At 43.2% G+C, this 8,769-nt stretch overlaps 1 non-coding gene across 1 annotated transcript; it reads left to right on the top strand.

The window, feature by feature from the left end:
- The first annotated feature begins 8,397 nt into the window (after positions 1–8,397).
- On the top strand, positions 8,398–8,501 carry LOC112423023 (small nucleolar RNA U13). The gene has a single exon (XR_003013469.1). It is a non-coding gene; the product is annotated as a small nucleolar RNA U13 (small nucleolar RNA).
- The last annotated feature ends 268 nt before the right edge of the window (positions 8,502–8,769 follow it).

Here is an 8,769-nt window from a genome sequence, read left to right as displayed (position 1 = left end):
CCCAGCTACTCGTGAGACTGAGGCAGGAGAATCGCTTGAACCCAGGAGGCGGAGGTTGCGGTGAGCTGAGATCACACCACTGCACTCCAGTCTGGGTGACAGAGTGAGACCCTGTCCCCCAAAAAATAAAAAAAAAAATAAAATTAAAAAATAAAAAAACAATTGGGAGTCTGAGGCGGGCGGATCACCTGAGGTCAGGAGTTGAAGACCAGCCTGGCCAACATGGTGAAACCCTGTCTCTATTAGCCAGGCATGATGGCAGGTGCCTGTAATCCCAGCTACTCAGGAGGCTGGGGCAGGAGAATCGCTTGAACCCGGGAGGCAAAGGCTGCAGTGACCCACGACAGTGCCACTGCATTCTAGCCTGGGTGACAGAGTGAGACTCTGCCTCAAAAAATAAAAATAAAATAAAACAATAAAAATTAAAAACAAACGAAAACCAAGCAAATAACAACAACAAAAGGCAAAAATAAAAATGCCTGTGAGAGATTTCTTACAGTCACTCATGATTAGTTTATGCTCCCAGAAGAGATATTTCTTCAATCAAGTCCCAATTTCCTCCTCTTTTATTGCATTGTTTTGTGAAGAAAGCTTAAAGAAATTAATTGTTGTCCTTGGATGTGAGGGAGGACTATACTATGCTTTCTCTAGAAGGCACTACTGTGTGTTTGAGTACATTTCTCAAATAATTATTAGGTGTGAGTGGCTCCGCCAATAGACATGCCACATTTATTTTCAATGATCAGTTGAAAAACACACCTATAAGCTTATAATCGCTGACATTAACAAACAACAGGTATGAAGATGCTGTTCACAAAAAGTGCATGTAGTTCCATGTGTTTTATTTAATCTGTTTGAAATGAAGTTTGGCGTATCTATAGCACACAGCATGAAACATGTCATTTTGAATTTAACATTGTGCATAATGTATTCATAAGAATTATATTTATTTTTTAGCATTTATCTTCAAATCAAAGGTTAAAAGTTTCAAGATGCACAAAAGTGGTTAACCTTCTGTGAGAACTCTGAGAAATTACTGAAGACGTGAAAATGACAGGCTGGAGGAAGAAGTAAAGAACCTAGAAGGCCAAAATGGAATTCTAAGATGACATGGATCTTCATAGAAAAGAGAAAGGATTGATTGAAAAAATGAAAGGAAAAAAAAAAGGAATTATTAAACGGAAGCATTAGTTCAAGCAACGCCAAAACAATCAGCAAAGTAGATGTTAACAGCATTTCAAGTACATGTTACGAGTATGAGAAGTGCAATTCTAAATATTAGGCCCTTATGTTTTAATATATCAGCAAATACAGTATTTTGTTTCTAATTTAACAGATTTTTAAGAATGTTTTGTTAGTTGTGACATATTTCCAATAAATAATTATGTTTCAGAAGGACACTGGGTACAATAAAGTGGGTCTGACAATTAACTTACCTTTGAAACCTCAGCCCTTCGTTAGTCAATAGACTGGAACATGATTCTCCTCTCCCGCTTGGAGAATCCACAAGTTGTGTTTCCTTTAGGAACATTGGAAATTATTTTAGCCAAATGAAGAGTGTGCATTTCTTTGGCCAGGAGTTACCAGGCTGATAATCCTGATGCAGCGGTTCTCAAAGTGTCCTCAGAAGACCCGCAGTAGCACCAGCAGCACCAAAGGACTTGTTGGAAACACCAGTTTTCTAGGCCGGGCACAGTGGCTCATGCGTGTAATCCCAGCACTTTGAGAGGCCGAACTCCTGAGGTCAGGAGTTCGAGACCAGCCTGGCCAACATGGCAAAAACCCGCCTCTACTAAAAATACAAAAATTAGCCGGGTGTAGTGGCAGGCACCTGAAATCACAGTTAGTTGGGAGGCTGAGGCAGGAGAATTGCTTGGGAGGTAGAGGTTGCAGTGAGCCAAGATTATACCATTGCACTCCAGCCTGGGTGACAAGAGCAAAAACTCTGATTAAAAAAAAAAAAAAAAAAAAGGCTAGGCGCACAGTGGCTCACGCCTATAACCCCAGCACTTTGGGAGGTTGAGGTGGGCGGACACTTGAGGTCAGGAGTTCAAGACCTGCCAACATGGTGAAACCCCATCTCTACAAAAACATGATGGCGCGCGCCTGTAATCCCATCTACTCAGAGGCTGAGGCGGGAGAATCGCTTGAACCCGGAAGGCGGAGGTTGCAGTGAGCTGAAATCGCGCCATTGCGCTCCAGCCTGGGTGACGTCACGAAAGAAAAAAGAAAAAAGAAACACCAGTTTTCTGATTCCACCAAAGACTTCCAGCCTCAGATACCAAGAGGGCAGAACCCAGCAATTTGTGCTTTCACAAACCCTCCAGGAGTTGCTGAAATTTAAGAATCACTGCCCCCAAAAGTGGCCCTCATAACGAGATATCAGGTAAGGAAAGACGACATTATTACCTATGTGTAGTGTGTTAACACTCTTTATAAAACATGCGTGAAGACCTAAATCAAAGACTTTCTCCATGAGATATTCCCTAATCACATTAGTGAAGTAACACTATATTTCCTCTACTTTTCTACTGCTACAGAAATCTCCCCCGGTTAGGATAACCCCAGTTTCCTATTTATCTTTGTTTTTCCTGCAGTGCACAGCATGTCGCCCAGTAATTGATATGTTTAAATGTTAAAATTAAATGGAATGAATTCCTAAAATAAACAAATGTGGGACAATTTATTGCACTCTGTTCAAATTCCCATTTTGAGGTGGAATTCAAACAAACATGACAGTAAAGGCGGACAGTGAGCACAGGGACAAGAGAAAAGGAGAAAGGGAAGAAATACAGAGAACTAGATAGGAGGAAGTGTCAGACTGATGGGCGTAAGCCACCTCTACCTCTGGATATTGGTTTTCCTTTGAATTGTCGTATGTGCTCATATTGCTTATTAGTCATATCATAGAGCTGTCGGAAGATTCTTTTCAATTAAAATTTCAAATGTAATATTAAAATTGTTTGGATTCCTTCCTACTGAGCACAGGACACTGTCTGTGGAGCTGGTGGAACAGGACTGAATAGGGCCCTACTTGAAAGGAACTCAGCCTAGTGCAGTTTCTCAACCTCAGCACTATTGGCCTTTGGGGCCCGATAATCCTTTTGTGTGAGGGGCTGTCCTGTGCACTGTAGGATGTTTAGCAGCATCCTTGGCTTCTACTCAGTAGATGCCAGAATCAACCCCCTCCCCAAGAAGTGATAATTAAAAATGTCTCCAGACTTAGCCAAATGTCCCCTGAGGAGCAAAATTGTCTCCAGTTGAAAACCACTGGGTTGGCCAGGCGCAGTGGCTCAAGCCTGTAATCCCAGCACTTTGGGAGGCCGAGACGGGCGGATCACGAGGTCAGGAGATCGAGACCATCCTGGCTAACACGGTAAAACCCCGTCTCTACTAAAAAATACAAAAAAACTAGCCGGGTGAGGTGGTGGGCGCCTGTAGTCCCAGCTACTCGGGAGGCTGAGGCAGGAGAATGGCGTGAACCCGGGAGGCGGAGCTTGCAGTGAGCGGAGATCCGGCCACTGCACTCCAGCCTGGGCGACAGAGCGAGACTCCGTCTCAAAAAAAAAAAAAAAAAAAAAAAAAAAAAAAGAAAAGAAAACCACTGGGTTAGCAGGAGAAACAGATAAAGAGATAGAAGTTTTCCATACACGATGATAATGCCATGATGCCATAGGGCTGGCAGGAGTGAAGGGAAGAGCTTCTCACAAAGACTCGGGTGGATGCAGGGAGGAGGAAAATTAGGAAATGAGGTGGGCAGAGTTTCAGTTAGCCTGTGGGGAAAATGAAGGAGAAGGGATAAAGAAGAAGAGGAGGAAGGAGGGAGGAAGAGTGACGAGTAATAGGAAATTATAGTTGACCTTGAACAACTTGGGGGTTAGGGATGCTGACCCCTGCACAGTCAAAAATCTGAGCTTAACTTTGACTACCTTCAAACTTTCCTAACAGCCTACTGTTGACCAGATGCTTTACCAATAACATAAACAGTCTATTAACACATATTTTGTATGTTTTATGTATTATACACTGTATTCTTACAATAAAGTAAGCTAGAGAAAAGAAAATGTTATTAAGAAAATTGTAGGCTGGGTGTGGTGGCTTGTAATCCCAGCACTTTGGGAGGCCGAGGCAGGCGGATCACGAGGTCAGGAGATCGAGACCATGGTGAAACCCCGTCTCTACTAAAAATACAAAATATTAGCTGGGCATGGTGGCGGGCACCTGTAGTCTCAGCAACTTGGAGAGGATGAGGCGGGAGAATGGCGTGAACCCGGGAGGCGGAGCTTGCAGTGAGCCGAGATCGCACCACTGCACTTCAGCCTGGGTGACACAGTGAGGCTCCGTCTCAAAAAAAAAAAAAAAAATTGTAAGGAAGAAAAACTGTATTTACTGTTCATTAAGGGAAAGTAGATCATCATAAAGGTCTTCATCCTTGTCATCTTCACGTTAAGTAGGCTGAAGGAGGAGGGGGAGAGAGAGAAGAGACTGGCCTTGCTGTCTTAGGGGTGGCAGGGGTGGTAGAGGTGCAGGAGGTGGAAGGGGAGGCAGGGAAAGGCAGGCACACTCGGTGTAGCTTTCACTGAAAGAAATCTGCGTATGAGTGGACCCATGCAGTTCAAACCTGACTTGTTCAGAGTCAACTGTACTTGTTCCAGGCTAAGAACAGAGAATAAAAAAATGCACAGAGGCCTGAAACAGCATATTATATTAAAAGAACTCAAAGGTGGTAAATGCTTTACTACTGAAGCATAAAGTGAGAAAGGGGAATCATGGGCTCTGAAATTGCAGCCACAAGTCTACAGAACACATTTTTCATAGCCCAAGGTCAGTCTTCTATTACCCTTTGCAATGAGGTTATCATCATCCATTTTTCACTCGTCAGTGCTAGGGAGCCCATTAAATACTTGCCACTATACTTGGTTCCAATAGTTAATAGACTGCAGCATCTTTTATTTCTTCACCTAGCCTGAAATCAGTTGAGCTTTTGAAGAATCTTAGATATGTGGTTTTCTTCTTCACATTTAGAATGGGGCACTTAAAAAGATGCATAGTACTTGAAAATAGAGAAAGAAAATAGCATGTAGCAATTTGTGCCTTTATTCTGTCCAAACATCTCAAAAAGGAAAAAATAATTTTAAGGGTAAATATTGTTATCAATTTATCTGAGCTCTTTTGACTTCCTGTGAGCCTGAAAAAACAGGATCATGTCTTTTTAATATTTACCATAGTGCCTGATATGTAGGTGTTTGGCCAATGTTTATTAGATACATGTTCACTTTTATTATTAGTACTACTAACCACATTTTAATAGAGACTAATAATACCTGATAAACTTCTCAAGGATGTGATCTCATTTGATCACTATAACAACCCGATGAGGTAAGTGAGGAATAGTTGTTAACTCGAATACATGTTATATCTTATCCTTGACCCAGTATTACCCCAGTCATGCCTTCTTCTCCCTGCAATGAAAGAAAACAGATAAACACAAAATGTTGCATCCCATATAAGTGCTCATTCTTATGGTAGATAAGTAAATGGAAAAGATAGGTATGCATTTTCAATTTTTTTAAGTCCTAGAATTATAAAACAATAAAGAAGTGAGAAGGGAGAGAAATCTTAAGGGACCAACCTCTTGATTTTACAGGTGAAAAAACTAAGGCCACATAGCCATTTAGTGCAGAGCCAGGATTATAAACCAGATGTTTGGACTCCTCTGTGGTGGTGGACCTGAGGATATAACTAATTAGCGTCCTTACCGGAAAATTCCATGTATCTCTAAGGAGCAGATCACCACACACGTGCACAGCCCAAGCCTGCATTGTGGAGGTTTTTCGGGTAGACTTTGTCTTTAGTAGATAGATACGGTCCAGAAGAAGGCCAGCTTCAAGTATGTAAGAAAGGGCATATTCAAAACAAATACATGGCCGGGCACGGTGGCTCATGCCTGTAATCCCAGCACTTTGGGAGGCCGAGGCAGGTGGATCATGAGGTCAGGAGATCGAGACCATCCTGGCTAACAAGGTGAAACCCATCTCTACTAAAAAGTACAAAAAAAAAAAAAAAAAATTATAAGGGTGTGGTGGCAGGCGCCTGTAGTCCCAGCTACTTGGGAGGCTGAGGCAGGAGAATGGTGTGAACCCGGGACGCGGAGTTTGCAGTGAGCCGAGATAGCGCCACTGCGCTCCAGCCTGGGCGACAGAGCGAGACTCTGTCTCAAAAAAGAGAAAACAAATACGTGTATGCCTATTCTTTTAAACCAGTACTTAACAATGGTATCCAGGTGTCCGAATATAATAGCTTATCTGTTTTATTTTTTCCAGAAAAGGAAACAAGGTCTTAGAGGTTACATTTTACATAGGATTTTGTTAGCCAAGTCAGCATCTGTTTGCATCTTAAAAATGAGTCATACCTATTCCTTATAAGTAGGACAGGAGGGCAGCTGGAATTCCCCAGCTCACTCCTTGTCACTGCTTCCTGCCTCTGTTGCTCTTTGTCCTCCACAGCACGCTTCATTGGCTAAAAAGTGAACCAGATACTTTGTTACCTCAGGGCAGTTGTAAGTACTGAGTCAGACGCCTTAGGCTTGTGTGATGGGAAGTTTAGGGCGAGACCAATGTCTTACTTTAACAACAGTGTGAATAAGTTAATCTCTTTTGAGATTTTATTACTCAATATTCCACCCAGAAAGAAACACAGATGACACTCAGCCTATCAAAGGCCATCTGGGACTGACAAATGCAGAGCTTGTTGTTGTAGATGACAAGGATCAGTGGATGGATCATCACTGAAAGAAAGGGAAACATTTTGAACTGTTGTGTCTCTCTCCTTGCTCACATGAAAAACAAAAAAATCCTTGGCCGGGCGCGGTGGCTCATGCCTGTAATCTCAGCACTTTGAGAGGCCTAGGCGGGCAGATCATTTGAGGTCAGAAGTTCGAGACAAGCCTGGCCAACATGACGAAACCCCATCTCTACTAAAAATACAAAAACTAGCTGGGTGTGTTGGCGGGCACCTGTAATCCCAGCTACTTGGGAGGCTGAGGCAGGAGAATTGCTTGAACCTGGGAGGTGGAGGTTGCAGTGAGCTGAGGTCGTGCCACTGCACTCCAGCCTGGACCACAGAGTGAGACTCCATCTCAACAAACAAACAAACAACAAAAAATCCTTAACCACAGACTAAGTAAGCATTATTACACAGAGTGTCATTCGCTAATCTTGCTTGTGCCTGAACTTTGAAAGCACCAGGCCCTTGCTTTGGGAGTCGGGGGTGTGGGGTGTAAGTGTGTGTGTCCTCTAGAAGGAGACAACACTGAGAACAGAAGGAGAGGATCTTGGAGATTTGTTAATTTCCTATTGCAGTTAGCCTTGTCTTGGGCTTTCACTTTGGCACTTAAAATAACATACATACTCCCTTGCACAGCTGTTATTTTTTTCTCTTCATGTGTACAACTTGAATTATCCAATGGCTTTGCTTTGAGGATATTCATCCTATCTTATTGATTCTCTTATTGTGTAGGACAATGGAGAACACAGTAAGAAAACCCTCAACGGATACTACTTACACTAAATTAACTATGAATTCAAAGTTTTAAGATGCTACTTAATCATATAAGCCTGGTTCTCCAAAACTTCATCTGCCATGGGAAAAATCAAAGCTTGTAAAATGATTAAACTTGTAAAGGAATTAAACTGTAGGATTCACTCATTTTATAATTGGTATTTTCACCCTAAGAGCTTTGTTTTCCTCTCTGGTGCTTAAAAACAAAGTAAAACAGACAAAACAAGATTAACTAAATTAAAACTCCCGTGACTTAAAAAAAAATAGCCAAGAATAATGTGCAAGCGTCTAGTTAGGCCAACAGATGTGCTTAACATGTGTGAACTGGGAACACCAATGAACATGAAGGCTGAGGAAGAGCACCACCGCCTGCTTCTTTTCCTGCTTGTGTTCTTGCAGAGGGTCAGGCTTAGAGACCACATATGATCAGCTCAACACATGAGTCCACCAAGCAGCCCATGAGGACCTCTTCCTTCCAGAGTTGTGCACACCATGCAGCGTGGTCCACCTGCAGAAGCACAGAACAGGTGCTGCCTGGGCCAGAGGTCCATTCAGGTCATGGAATTGGTCTCAATGCCATTTGGGCATGAATCCAGGGTCCTGGGTACCAGACGCATGTTCTAGGTAGGGAGTGTTATGTACTAGGTGAGCATGGGGTTCCATTGGGCATGTTCCCTTGTCTTGTAGGATGTTAGCTCTGAGGGGCGTGGCTGCAAGAAGGCTAGCCTTGAGCTCTCTAAAAGGCAGGGCTCAGGACAAAGCTCCCAGTTGCTCAGGCCTGTGGGTAGTACTACTTAAAAATGCCCTCGAGAACTTCTTTAAAATGTAAATGTCTCGATCCTTTTGTGGTTCAAAAGCATGATGATTGGGTGTTCACAGGCATGTGTGAGACGTGCCACCCTCTGAACCTCCTTATGACCCGGTACATTACCTCTCTGACCTGAAAAAAAAAATGCAAATTTCTGGATTCTACCCGCCTCCCCGCACTCTGACACGATGATATAGCAGCTCTGTGGTAGGACCCAGGAATCTGCCTGTGTAATCGCAGGTTGATATTCTGGTGTTTCCTGGTTTTGCTCTGCTGATTTGGGGGATGTTTACCAGCAGGAGAGCGGCCTCTTTCCTCTGCCCTCCCCCAGACCCCAGTGACTCAGGCTCCTACTGCTCCTCCTGCTCCGTCTGTTGCTGGCCTGTCTGTTGTGGTTACCA

This window comes from Macaca nemestrina, chromosome 14, assembly GCF_043159975.1.
Source record: "Macaca nemestrina isolate mMacNem1 chromosome 14, mMacNem.hap1, whole genome shotgun sequence".
Classification (NCBI taxonomy): Eukaryota; Metazoa; Chordata; class Mammalia; order Primates; family Cercopithecidae; genus Macaca; species Macaca nemestrina.
This window is presented reverse-complemented; position numbering and strand designations above follow the sequence as displayed.